Below are 14,185 nucleotides of genomic sequence, written 5' to 3' on the forward strand. Positions count from 1 at the left end.
ATGTATTAGTTTTTATTTTCTTGCTAAGAGCAAAGTTCTGTGTGGTATATTTAGCATTTATATCAAGTAACGAACAATGTATATTTTCTGTGATTTTCCACGAAAATAATTTTGTCAGCATGGGAATTGTCTGACCAAATTTATCTTAGCAGAGGTGTTTCCATCTTCATTCGATTTTCTTACACTTGTTCTCGGTGTATTCAAAAATTCTTTAAGTGAAGCTAAGCCAAGAACATCTGGCATCGCATTTGATGACTTGATTGGTCTTCTCTCATTCACAGAGCATAGTTGCCAAATCACAATATTAAAATTCACAATCTTCCTCTTCTTCGGAAACTATATTTCGTTTCTCGTAACCACTAATTAATAATTTATCACATATTTTAATAGTGCTCATAAAAGTCATTTAGGCCTATGTTTAATTAGAAAGAAGGTAGTCGTTCGGTAACTGTACACAAAAGAACGCCAATTGTGCATTACTAAACTCACTCCATATTACAAGTTACCATGTCAGTTATTTGATTTAACCACTGCTATTTTAACAATGTACACCAAAATATGATAGAGTTAAAGTAGCACCAGGCATGTATCAAAATTTAGCACAACTCGATTAACACAGAGCCAACGTATCAAAACATTATTTTTTGTACTGTGTAGGCTCTAAACTATGACTGGGACTTCAATCCGGTTAAGCTGTTATTACATAAACCATAATGCAACACAATCCTTCACAATATAGATCATTCTTCACCAGCCCTCACCGTTGATCTAATGAATACTGTGTGCACCTTTGGATATGGTCCCATGTTCAATTCCGGTGGGAAAGCATCATAATATAGGGCAAGCAGGGCCGGCGGAAGGGGAAAATATCACCCGGGCAAAGAATCCATATGGCGCCCCCTACAACCCATTGGTATTACTGAGTTTAAATTTGCTATGCTACCTTACAGATAGCTGCTTTTAAAGAATAACTCCTTGAACTCTATAAGTATAACTATAAGAATCAATTATCAAACTGAGTAAGATCTTAACTTTTGTCAGTTAAATACACAGAGTAAGTTTTGGTTAACGATATACGAAACAATTATTTACACATGAGCATGCAAAATATTCTACGTCACTGATTAGAAATTTACAGAACGATTCAAGAAACAACGATTTATATAAAATTAAGATTGATGATGCGATACAGCATTTATTTACACATATATACATAAACAACCTTGTTAACTGCGAAAGAGAACACATATATGAACAAAAGAACATACAAATATATTTCGTAACAGCATTGTACAAAGATTTCGTAATACAAATAATACAACCAGTAATATAATTTTATATCTTTATACAGTTTTAATGCAAATTGTCCTTTGACTGTTTACAATGCTAAGTAAAGTTAACTTTTCGTGCCTTTTTCTCTGCAAAGTCTTTAATTAAAGTATCAGTGTCAAGCTCACACAGAACATCATATTCAATAGACATCATAGAAAGGCCTACAAGACGCTCTTGCGTCATCGTTGATCGTAAGTAGTTCTTTATAAGTTTCAACTTGGAGAAACTTCTTTCTGCTGAAGCTACACTTACAGGAATAGTTAGTAAGATTCTTAGAGCAATAGTTGCATTTGGAAATAACCCAATAAGGAAGTTCTTGCAAATATATGTAAGTACTTGCAACGGTTTGCTCCCACTTTCAGAATCGAGAAATGAAGGTAAAAGTAAGAGCTCTTGATATAATTGAAATCCGTCAATATCACAGTGATCTTTGTCTGTTAAAGATAGTTGTAAGTCCTTGCAACACTTTAGTAAATACTCTTTGTCCGTTGTTGGATGGATGTCATACAAAAACCCAAATATTTCATATCTTTATTTATGTGACTCCACAGTTTTCCTGCCGTTGAAAAGCGGAAAGTCCGGGGATTGAATTCAGGAACACGTAGACATGAGTCCTACGCTTTAACCTCTAGACTATGGAGGCCCTCTACTTAATTAATAGATGAATGCTTGAAATACAGCTAAAGTTGGTTAATACACATCTAACGAGTAAGTCTTATCGCTTTGGTACATGTATGAAGCATCAGTGTTGGTATAGAATGTAATTATTGCTACTTATATCAATGGGGAAAGAACTTTCTTTGAGCCTGAAGTTCGCCGTCTATCTGAGAGGTCGCCACCCTACCCACCCCAGCCTGCTAAGACGCTACGTGTGTAAACACCTCTTTTCTATTAAACGTAATAAAACGAAAACACGTTACGTAATGTAGGCCTACTTACCTGTACTGTGATGTTATCTTCTGGAATATTTGTTGATTTCTTGCTGGTTTCCTCATTCTCTGGTTCTACGTTTTCATTTGCATTATTGTCTGTTCCAGGAGTACGAAAGAATTTATTTAATGCTGCTGCCTGTTTCTCATTTTCAGCCGCTAATTGTGCTCTTCTTTTTCTGTATACATTTCCAGAAGGCTTCTTTTTTTCCGACATGTTGATAAAGAACACATTAACGCAACGATTCTTCTACTAAGAGGCCGTTTAGACGTTATGATAAATCATCAAGGGTAGAGATAAATTTCAGAAATCATCACATCTAAATTAGTTTATCTCATGATATCTCTCCTGCATATGATACGATGCGATAAGTTCGACATGTTCAACTTATCGCATGCAAGCCAGGTATAGCCCCCCGTAGAGAAACAAAGGAAATTCAGGAGACAAAAGAAGAACACGCACACCATGAAGCCTGCACTACATGTACATGACTTCTGATTTATAATTTTCTTTCACGAGACATTTGACAGTACAAACAGGACTAATTTCTTTTTGGTTGCCGATAACTCAGTATTGTTTGTGTGTATTGTTAGAGCGGCCGACATAGCTTTGTCGCAAGGAGTGCAATTGTCGGCACCGCGGCAGTTGTAAGTGTCAGAGCGTGTTATTGTTGCTCAAAACTCCCAACTCTCAACAATAGCCTTTAGCTTTGCCAGCGGAGATTTTTTTATAGACAAATAAGGTGAAGGGATGAAGGGACTTCCTTTATAGCAGATTCAAGAAGAAACCGGGGTTGTTATAATGAGGTAGTAACCAATGGCATGAGGTAGTAACCAATGTTGCTACACAATTTAGGAAAAAGTTAATTTTTAGTTCACCGTTTACAATAATATAAATTTAGCAAGGATTTTGGCGCCCCCCAAACTCCTCTAAAATTTGGCGCCCCGGGCGGTCGCCCGGCTCGCCCGGCCCTTCCGCCGGTACTGAGGGCAAGTCAAAATGATGGACCCGATCGCAGAGATTTATTCTCTGAAATCTAATGAACATACGTTAGTGAGACATGCGCTTCGGAAGGCTAACTTTCAAAGTTTAGTTTCCACGCAGTGTTTCCACTTTCTACCGCTACGAGTCAACAGCGGGAAATGAAATGAATTGCTGATATTCATCGCAACATGCTGCAAAAGGTTTGGCAAGAGATAGACTGTCCGCTTCATGTGTGCCGTGTTACGCGAGATGCTCACAAAGAGCACTTGTGATATATTTGAAACAAACGTTTACTTTTCTTGGCACATGTCTCACAAAAATATATGTTTATTAGATTTCAGAGAATAAATTTCAGAAATCGGGTTGACTTGCCTTGTATGTTAACGCATTACGGTGGTTTGGATTGCACGGATTTTAGTATACCATTCAAATAATATTTACCAATATTTATGTAAAATTTCAACTTGTTAATAATTACTTTTTAAGTTCAATAAAAATTTTTAATCAGTTTGACGTTAGTTTTCGGAATTTTTGAATTTATAGCTAAATATTTCTAAAAGTATGCGTTTTATGGAAAATTTATCTATAAAAAATATTGTGTTATGTATGTTTTATAAATCGACTCTAAATTTATCGCTGTATGTTCAACCATAACTAGGATATTGCTAATTTTTATCTGGCATTGTTCATTTGACACTTCTAGCGGCTATTTTCCAATATGGCGGGCGATGTTCAGGTGGAATTTGATGGGACTCTTAGTATGTTGTTTAAAACATCATTCCCAACATCTGTACCAATTTTCAGCTTGTTACTAATTGTTCCTTACTTTTTGGCAATTTGACTGCAAAATATCAAACTATGTTCATATTTTTAGACCACGATTGTTCCCATGATGGGAGTGCACTTGGTGCATGAGGAAACACATGTCTCTCCAAATGGCATTTTTTAAAAATTAAACATAGTTTTAAACACATCGAGGGGCGGTGGCATTATCTTGTAATCCAACTCTTGTGGAGCCGAAATAATTTGATGAAGGAACGTTTGTTTAGTGAGATTTAATATCCCTTTTCAGCATCAAGGTTACATGAAACGTAAACCGTGCAATCCAAACCACCGTAATGCGTTAACATACAAGGCAAGTTAACCCGATGGGACCTTGAATGCTGCACAATAATGAGATATGCTCGAAAACACTGTTATGCCACTTTTGTTGAACGAGGAAGGCAGATCTCGTTAATATTGGCAGCAAGATGGGCACCGTCGCATTATGGTCGTAATGTAACCGATGGCTCAATAAACAGTTTCCCGGTTGCTGGATACATCGGCATGGACCAGTTGCGTGGCCAGCAAGGTCTCATGACCTAACTCCGTTGGAATTCTTTTTAATTTTGGCGCACCTTAAAGCTATTGTCTACCGATGTAAAACTAATGACAATGGTCACCTGAAAAGGAGAATCATTACGGCCTGTGAACAAATATCATCGACTATGCTTCGCGAAGTGCACAAGCACTGGGTCGCACCGTTATGAATATGCATACAACCGAACGGTGCACATATTGAACATGTCATGTAACTGTAATTGCCTCATGTGTGTTAGCTCTCTCTTTTTCTGGTTATTAAAGAGTACATAATGTGAAATTTTACAAAGCTAGTTTTTCACTTTATCCTTTAATTCGAAACTTCGCACAGCATTTCACACATAACATATCCTAAATCTAATCACAACTTCGAAACCGTTGCAGATTTAAAAAAAAAAAAAAAAAAAAAAAAAACCTTACCGTTGGGTTTCTCTTCGAACGAGGATGTTGTTCATATGTCATCGACCATGTTGTAATTTAAAATAAAGAAGTTGATTCCAAGATGGCGAAACCTTAACTACCTAATAATCTTTATACCCTCCCACCAACATTGAGCTCCTCCGTGGCTAAGCGGTTAGCGTACGCGCCTTTGGCGTGGGAGACCCGGGTTCGATTCCCGGCGGGAGCTCACGTGGTTCGGATTCCACGTTAATCAGTAGGTCCACGTCTCATATAGCCTCGCTGCTGAAAGGGACGCTAAACTAAAATCAACTCAACCTCCCACCAACATTGATCCCAATTAACTTCGAATCGACTGCATTTACAGTTTCTCAAATATTTAGCCCGGTCCGTTCTTTAATATATATATCTATATCTATCTATCTATCTATCTATCTATATCTATATATATATATATATATATATATATATATATATATATATATATATATATATATATATATATATATATATATATATATATATATATATATATATATAATTTTTCAATTATTTCGAAGATTTGAATACTTTCCAATATTGCGAACGAAGAAGTTGTGGGATTTTAGTATATCATTTAAATAATATTTGCCAATAGTTACGTCAAATTTCAACTTGTTAACAATTAGTTCATAAGTTCAATAAAATTTTAAATCAGTTTGACGGTAGTTTTCGGAATTTTAGAATTTAGAGCTAAATATTTCACGTGCCTGAAGTTGGCCCCCCCACCTCTTCCAAATTACGCCAAACGTTGCACATCGTTAGTGCATCGTTGGTGCACGTTAGTGCAATCAGAACTAACGTTAGTGCTATCAGCGTTTACGAGATATTGAAGATTTTTGGTGGGGGCCAACTTCATATGAAGTTAGCCCCCACCCATCTTTATGCAGACAGATTTTCACAAAACTTAGCGTATCGTTAGTGCACTTAAACACACTAAGCGCTACCGTTAGTGCTTCCATATTTTTTGATTTATTCAAGATTTTCGGTGGGGGGGCCAACTTCAGAAATATCAAATTCTATACAAATAGAGGTAGAAACGTAGAGTTAACGGCAATCGTTAGTACATCGTTAGTGCACTTAAAAGCACTAAGCACTAACGTTAGTGCTACCATATTCTGGGATTTATTCAAGATATTTGGTGGGGGGGCAAACTTCAGAATAATCAAATTCTATACAAATAGAGGTAGAAACATGGGGTTAACGGCAATCGTTAGTGCATCGTTAGGGCACTTAAACACGTTAAGCACTAACGTTAGTGCTAAAATATTTTGGAATTTAATCAAGATTTTCGGTGGGGGGGCAACTTCAGAAATATCAAATTCTATACAAATAGAGGTAGAAACATGGAGTTAACGGCAATCGTTAATGCATCGTTAGTGCACTTAAGAGCACTAAGCACTAACGTTAGTGCTACCATATTTTGGGATTTATTCAAGATTTTTGGTGGGGGCCTACTTCAGAAATATCAAATTCTATACAAATAGAGGTAGAAACATAGGGTTAACGGCAATCGTTAGTGCATCGTTAGTGCACTTAAACACATTAAGCACTAACGTTAGTGCTACCCCATTTTGTGATTTATTCAAAATTTTTGGTGGGGGCCAACTTCAGAAATATCAAATTCCATACAAAGTGTCAGTATTTTCAGGAAGCACTAATTACTTTGTTAGTGCTTGAAGTGGGCGCAAATTCACGCTGACCACCAAAGCTATTTTACTTGTACCACCTACACTAATTAAGCACTAACGTTAGGGGTTGGTGCACGAAGAAGCACTAACGTTAGGGGTTGGTGCACGAAGAAGCACTAACGATGCACTAAGGACTGTGCTAGATGTAATCATTAGTGCTTTTTAATTTGGCAGAAATTTGACACAGTGAAAAACTCCCCTTAAATTTCTTATGTGAGTTTCCTGAGATGTAACTGTCATAACTACAATAATAGTGAAACACTAACAAAACTGAAAGTATTTGCTAGAAGCACCAACGATGCACTAACGAACGGCTTTAATTTTTTCGTTATTGGTTGAAGTGGGGCCGCCAAGTTCATGAAGGCTTCCAAAGGTTTTTTTTTTACTTGTAGGACCTACATTAATGAAGAACTAATGTTAGGTGTTAGTGCACTATGAAGCACTACCGATTTCAGTAGAAGAGGTCATTAGTGTTTTTGATTTTGGCGGAAATTTGACGCAATGAAAAATTCCCCATGAATTTCTTATGAGACTTTCTGGCATATAATTGGCCATATCTACATCAATAGTTAAGCATTAACGGAACTATGGGTATTTTGCAGAAGCGCTAACGATACATTAACGAATGGACTTATTTTTCGTTAGTGCTTGAAGTGGGAACCAAGTTCAAGGTGTGCCGCAAAGATTTTTTTTTACTTGTAGCATCTACACTAATGAAGCACTAAACTTAGGTGTAGGTGCACTAGGAAGCACTAATGTTACAAGTAAAGAAAACTTTAGAAATTAGCGTGAACTTAGCCCCCACTACAAACACTAACCAAAAATTAGTTTTATTCGTTAGTGCATTGTTAGTACCTCTAGAAGATACAAGTAGTTTCGTTAGTGTTTCACCATTAGTGTGGATATAGCCAATTATAAGTCACAAAACTCCCATACGAAACACATGGGGAATTATTCATTGTATCAAATTCCCATCGCATTCAAAAGAACTAATTACCTCCGTTAGTGCAATTGTTAGTGCATGTTAAGCGCTTCTTAGAGCACAAACACCTAACGTTAGTGTTTCATTAGTGTAGGTGTTACAAGTAAAAATGACCTTTGGGGAAGTCAGCGTGAATTTCGCACCCATAATTTAAGCACTAACGGAAAAAATAGTGCCATTCGTTAGTGCTTCTATAAACCACTAACAATTTCGTTAGTGCCTCACTATTAGTGTAGTTATGGCCAATTACATGTCACGAAACTCATATAATAATTTTATGGGAAATTTTACATTTGCATCAAATTTCCGTCAAATTCAAGAGCATTAATGATCTCTTTTAGTGCAATCGTTAGTGCATCGTTAGTGCTTCTAGAAAACACTAACAGTTTCGTTAGTACTTCAATATTAGTGTAGTTATGGACAATTACATGTCACGAAACTCCCATAAGAAATTTATTGGGAATTTTTAATTCCATCAAATTTCCGCCAAATTCAAAAGCAGTAATGATCTCTTCTAGTGCAATTGTAAGTGGTTCTTAGTGCACCAACCCCTAACGTTAGTACTTCATTAGTGTAGGTGCTACAAGTACAATATATTTGGAGGGCACGGCGAACTTGCCCCAACTTCAAGCAGTAACAAAAAATTAATGCCATTCGTTAGTGGATCGTAAGTGCTTCTAGAAAGCACTAAAGGTTTGTATGGACTTTGACATTTCTGAAGTTGCCCCCCCCCCCCATCAAAAATCTTGAATAAATCCCAAAATATGGTAATGCTAACGTTAGTGCTTAGTGCATTTAAGTACACTAACGATGAAATAACGATTGTCGTTAACTGTATGTATACCTCTATTTGTATAGAATTTGATATTTCTGAAGTTGGCCCCCCATCTAAAATCTTGAATAAATCCCAAAATATGGTAGCACTAACGTCAATGTTTAGTGTTTTTAAGTGCACTAACGATGCACTAACGATTGCCGTTAACCCTATGTTCCTATCTCTATTTGTATAGAATTTGATATTACTGAAGTTGCCCACCCCACCAAAAATCTAGAATAAATCCCAAAATATGGTAGCAGTGACGTTAATTCCTAGTGTGTTTAAATGCACTAACGAAACACTAACGATTGCTGTTAACCCCATGTTTATACATCAATTTGTATGGAATTTGATATTTCTAACGTTGACATCTAACCAAAAATCTTGAATAAATCCCAAAGTACGGTAGAACTGACATTAGTGCTTAGTGCGTTTAAGTGCACTAACGATGCACTAACGATTTCCGTTAACCCTATGTTCCTATCTCTATTTGTATAGAATTTGATATTACTGAAGTTGCCCACCCCACCGAAAATCTAGAATAAATCCCAAAATATAGTAGCACTATCGATAGTGCTTAGTACGTTTAAGTGCACTAACGATGCACTAACGATTGCCGTTAACCCCATATTTCTACCTCTATTTGTATAGAATTTTATATTTCTGAAGTTGCCCCCCACCAAAAATCTTGAATAAATCCCCAAAAAAGGTAGCACTAACGTTAGTACTTAGTGCGTTTAGGTGCACTAACGATGCACTAACGATTGCCGTTAACTCTATGTTTCTACCTCTATTTGTATAGAATTTGATATTTCTGAAGTTGGCCCCCCACCAAAATTCTTGAATTAATCCCAAAATATGGTAGCACTAACATTAGTACTTAGTGCGTTTAAGTGCACTAACGATGCACTAACGATTGCCGTTAACTCTGTTTCTACCTCTATTTGTATAGAATTTGATATTTCTGAAGTGCCCCCCCACCAAAAATCTTGAATAAATTCCAAAATATGGTAGCACTAACGGTAGTGCTTAGTGTGTTTAAGTGCACTAACGATGCACTAACGATGCGTTAAGTTTTGTGAAAATCTGTCTGCATAAAGATGGGTGGGGGGCTAACTTCATATGAAGTTGGCCCCCCACCAAAAATCTTCAATATCTCGTAAACGCTGATAGCACTAACGTTAGTTCTGAGTGCACTAACTTGCACTAACGATGCATTAACGATGTGCAACATTTGGCGTAATTTGGATGAGGTGGGGGGGCCAACTTCAGGAACGTAAATATTTCTAAAAGTATGCGTTTCATGAAAAATTTCTGTGTGAAACATATTCTGTTATGTATGTTCTATAAAACGACACTAAATTTATCGCTTGATGTGCAGACATAGCGAAGATATTGCTATTTTTATCCGGGTATTGTTCATTTGATACTTTCTGCGGATATTTTCTAACATGGCGGGCGAAGGTCAGGTGGGAATTCAGGGGACTTTCAGTATGTTGTTTAGAACATCATTCCCAATATCTATACGAAATTTGAGCTTGTTACTTATTTGTTCCTTTCTTCATTAATATTTGGGCTATATTTATTGCACTATAGGATAAGAAGTTCTGACGATCTGAAAAAAAAAGATCGGTATTATTCTAAAACTAATATTTACAACAAATCCTTTTAAAATTACAGAAACAGATAAAATCGAATATATCGGTAATTCGAAAATCAAAGAATAGTCACTTTTTGGGTGGAATGGCACTTTGAAACTCTAAATAATCAATTCTCCAGAATTGTTGGAAGTACTACTAAATGATAATCAATACCTTGACACTTCTTTCTTTTGAATACATTGATATCTACGTGTCTTATATCATAATAAATTCTAATATATACATATTAATTGAGGACCGTTTTAACAAAACTCAACAAACGCCATTTACAAAATTTTACGGGAGAGATTTTTTAAAGTTGTACTCAATATCGTTGATTCAGAAGATTTAAAAAAAAAAAAATAATAATACTGGTCATCCATGTAGATACGGATTGATGAAGAAACAACTAAAGTTCATCACTAACAGCCTTTATTGAGGAAAAGAAGTTAGAAATTACATTTTTTTTTTTTTTTTTTTTACAAAATTTAACGTATCCACTTTTTCATGCATATGTCTTCGTTATGTTATTAAGCCAGGTGGTACAAATGTACATTCTAAGCATTTAAATTCAATTGGCTCTTCAGTATATTACATTTTGTATATAATACCTGAATAAGAAGTTAACAGTGTATTAGTAAATTTATATTTTTCTTTAAACATGAACAGGAGTTTCCATAGCAACAAAATCTGTTTTCACATCTTAAACCTATTATGAAAATCATAGCCATACATTAAGATTAAAACTAAAGCAATAGTACATAGTACAATGTTAGTATTTTTAATGCAGTGTGAGAACAATACAAGAACACGGTTCTTCTTAATATAAAGGTTTTCCATAATACAGAATTTTGTCTTCAGTATTACTAGCATTCTCATGCACAACCTTTGAATATCACTCCTTAATTTCTTCTGAATTATTATCAAAATAAGACATCAACTTCTGCACGTCATTAGCTTTATTGTTCATTATATGATTCACTGATGGAAGTTGAGGTCCTTCAAACATTATTGAAGAACTTCTCTTTCCAAGTTTAAGCACCTGAACGTCTATCGGTGAAGCAAAGTAAGTATTTTGAAAAAGGCATTATGCCCTGGTCTCAGATTTTCTTGCATAATGCAGCACTCTTGCCTCAGATATCTTGAAAGGCAATTTGGCTTTCATTAAACGTTTGGAGATTGATATCATATAGTAACTATACCAGTCTTTACCCTAAACTACAACCTCCCTAAACTCTCCCAAAATATTCCAATATTCTGAGGGCAGATTGATTGTTTCATGTTTTCTTAGTTCTTTTTCAATGAAGGCCAATAGCTCTGTCAAGAGGCAGAAAGCTATACCCACGTATTTGGAAATAATCTTGAAAAATAAAGACAATTGTATATTTTAGAAATGTTATTGCTATATTTTAAAGGTGAGTTCGAAATCTTAAAATTTCTGCGTCGTATACCTTAAATAACCCTTACACATGTCTGCAACAAATGACGTAAAATCAACTGATGCTGCATACGCGATTAGTTATCGCATAATCCATAGTGCAATATTGACAAATATAAACAAATAAGCATTACATAACAGAATTTTCTCGTGATTTATCATAAAAGATTTCTCTTCTACGCGGAAGTATTACGAAAGTCGTCAATACACTATTTAACTTGTCTCATGAACAAAAACAATTTTTAAGGAATTTGGTTTACCGAAAACTTCTTTACATAAATTACTCTGTTTGTCCGTGTATCTGTCCGCGAGACAAAATCTAAAGAACTATTTGATGGACTACGATAGATTTTAGCCACAATATAACTTAAGAGTGAAAAGTTAAGAACCAAGTTCGTAAATCGGTGTAATCCAGATAATTAATCCCAAGATATGAACAATCAAAATATGCAATCCATACATTCCTATGGGGGTAATTCTTGCTTGATAGTCTACCCGCAGTACTCTTGAGATTAGTGGGTTAGTATAACGCACAGGATGCAAAATAATCTGTCCGTGGAATACAATGCTAAAATGAAACTAAATTACTTTCAACTCAATTTTCTATTTTTAAATATTCATTCTTCTTAGCAAAGGTTTTGATGGGGGAATAGAGAGTAAGGGGAAGTGCAAAAATTCAAATTTCAATTTTTTACGAGGTATACACTCGGACAAACCAAATTCCTTCACACGGTATACAATCTGAAAAACCAAATTCCTTCAGCTGGTGTACACTCTGACAAACCAAATTCCTTCACATGGTGTACACTCTAACAAACCAAATTTCTTTATGTGGTATACACTCTGACTAACCAAATTCTTTCACGTGGTATACATTCTGAAAAATCAAATTCCTTCGCGTAGTGAACTGGTACAGTACTTGTTGTATGTTGCACTGTAATCGAACTGCTGATTAACCACAGGGTTTGAGATTCAATACAGGTATATTGTTATATTAGGATACGCAGTGTACTACTGTCAGAAAATAAAGTTAAAATAACTGTTAAAAATAAAACAATTGAAGAAATAGGAGTGAAGCATTATATGCCCTTCCCAACCACAATGCTTTTAGTTTTAGGCTCATTTCTTAATTTTACTCCAACAGAAATAAAAATATTTTCTCCATTTTAATGCATTTTATAAAGACATTGTTCCTAATATAATTTGACTTCTTTTATTCAATCTGCTACAATCTTTTCTATAATTCTCTCTTAACCTGAAAATACTACAGTACATTTTCTTAATGTGTAAACTTACATATTTTATTTTTACAAGATTTACAACAGGTCATCGAACAAAATTTTTGTGAAAGGATATATGAGTCATTCGGTTCACAAGGTAATCAAATGCAATTACGAAAGTTGTGAGGAAAAGAGAAAAAGATTGTATGGCACGCTTAAGTACATGAAAAAGACTTTATAAGAGTTACTTTCAATATCTCAACGTGAATCTTCTAACACCTTCACTACTAGCAGTTACGTAAGGGTAGGTACATGCCGAAGATACCTCGCGATCGAAGTCGAGGTTAAGTCGCGGTCCCACCCTCAATACTGGCACAAACACATGGATTAAAATGGGTAGGCGCATGCCGAAGATGTACACTACATCGCGACCTAGAGGTCGACCGCGAGGTTGAATTAGTGCTCGCGATGATGATAAACTGAGTTTGTTTTTACATCGAAGTTCAGCGGAAGCATAGCTGTGGCTCGTGTTCTTATTGGCTCTCCCTGGAGCGCTGCATGGAATAAAATCTTCATTTGTTTAGAATTTCGTCTGCAGAGGATTGTGTGTGTGTATGCTCGAGAGGTTTTGCTGCACTACAGAAAGACATATTAATGGAACTAATGAGGAATGTGTCCAGCAATGTGGATTAAGAAAAACAATATCATAATAGGCTCGTTTTAAATAGAGAATGGAAGAAAATAGCAACTGAAATGGGAATGTCAGATAAATTATTTATTTGAAAATTATACTATAGCTTATTATTATATAAGGCAGTGGCGATCACAGGGAGGGGGCTTTCGGGCTGAAGTCCGTAAATTGTAGAATTTTTAAAGTAAAAGAGAAGCTACTGTTAATCATATCTACGCTTAAAATCTGCACGCCCTCTCCCCAATTCCGAGATTAATAAAAAAGGGTTTCTTCTAAATTCGCTATTGATATAAGGTAAAGAAATACCTGTAATGACAGGCACGTGTCCATAAGGAGGAGACATTGAATAATGGAATTGCAGTGCCGAAACTTCATTTGCGGCAATTATACCCCCTCCACCTCGTATCCTGAAGACATACCTGATTTATTTATTTATTTATTTATTTATTTATTTATTAAATTTTACTGGGAAACGATTTCTCGCCTGAGTGCTGAAAGAAGGCATTTCTTCACGGAAAATTGAATAAAAGGTAAAAGTTTTTGATTTAGAATATTGATAGAGATGAACAAGAGATGAGGCTCAAATATTTTTGCGAAACAAGAGACGAGACTTCGGTATTTCTCATATCTCGTCTTGCGTCCATCTCTATTTATAAAATGTTT

This window comes from Thermobia domestica, chromosome 8, assembly GCF_964235325.1.
Source record: "Thermobia domestica chromosome 8, izTheDome1.hap1.1, whole genome shotgun sequence".
In the NCBI taxonomy this organism is placed as follows: domain Eukaryota; kingdom Metazoa; phylum Arthropoda; class Insecta; order Zygentoma; family Lepismatidae; genus Thermobia; species Thermobia domestica.